The sequence below is a fragment of the Penaeus monodon genome, chromosome 21, assembly GCF_015228065.2.
Source record: "Penaeus monodon isolate SGIC_2016 chromosome 21, NSTDA_Pmon_1, whole genome shotgun sequence".
Classification (NCBI taxonomy): Eukaryota; Metazoa; Arthropoda; class Malacostraca; order Decapoda; family Penaeidae; genus Penaeus; species Penaeus monodon.
The window spans coordinates 16156159-16156384 of NC_051406.1; the positions used below are offsets into that span (position 1 = coordinate 16156159).

Genomic DNA, 226 nt, shown 5'->3' on the forward strand with positions numbered 1-226 from the left:
CCTGTTATGCTTGCTCGTTTTCTCGCTCTCGCTCTTCCACCTCCCCTGCTCCGTCGTCTCCCGCTTAGCCTCCTATTTTTTATTGTTTTATACCTTTTTTTTTCCCTCCCCTTAATCTGAATTACCGATTCTCCTTTGCTTCCCCGCATTTCCAAGCGAAAGCGATAGGGAGAATGAATAAAGAATGGATGAAAAAAGGAAGAGGCGAGGCAGACATACAAGACGC

The 226-nt window shown here is 46.0% G+C and overlaps 1 protein-coding gene across 1 annotated transcript in view; it reads left to right on the forward strand.

Annotated features, from left to right (window-relative positions):
* The window catches only part of LOC119586274 (serine/threonine-protein kinase pim-1-like), a 14289-nt gene that overhangs the window by 3951 nt on the left and 10112 nt on the right, over positions 1-226 (forward strand). The window lies entirely within an intron of this gene.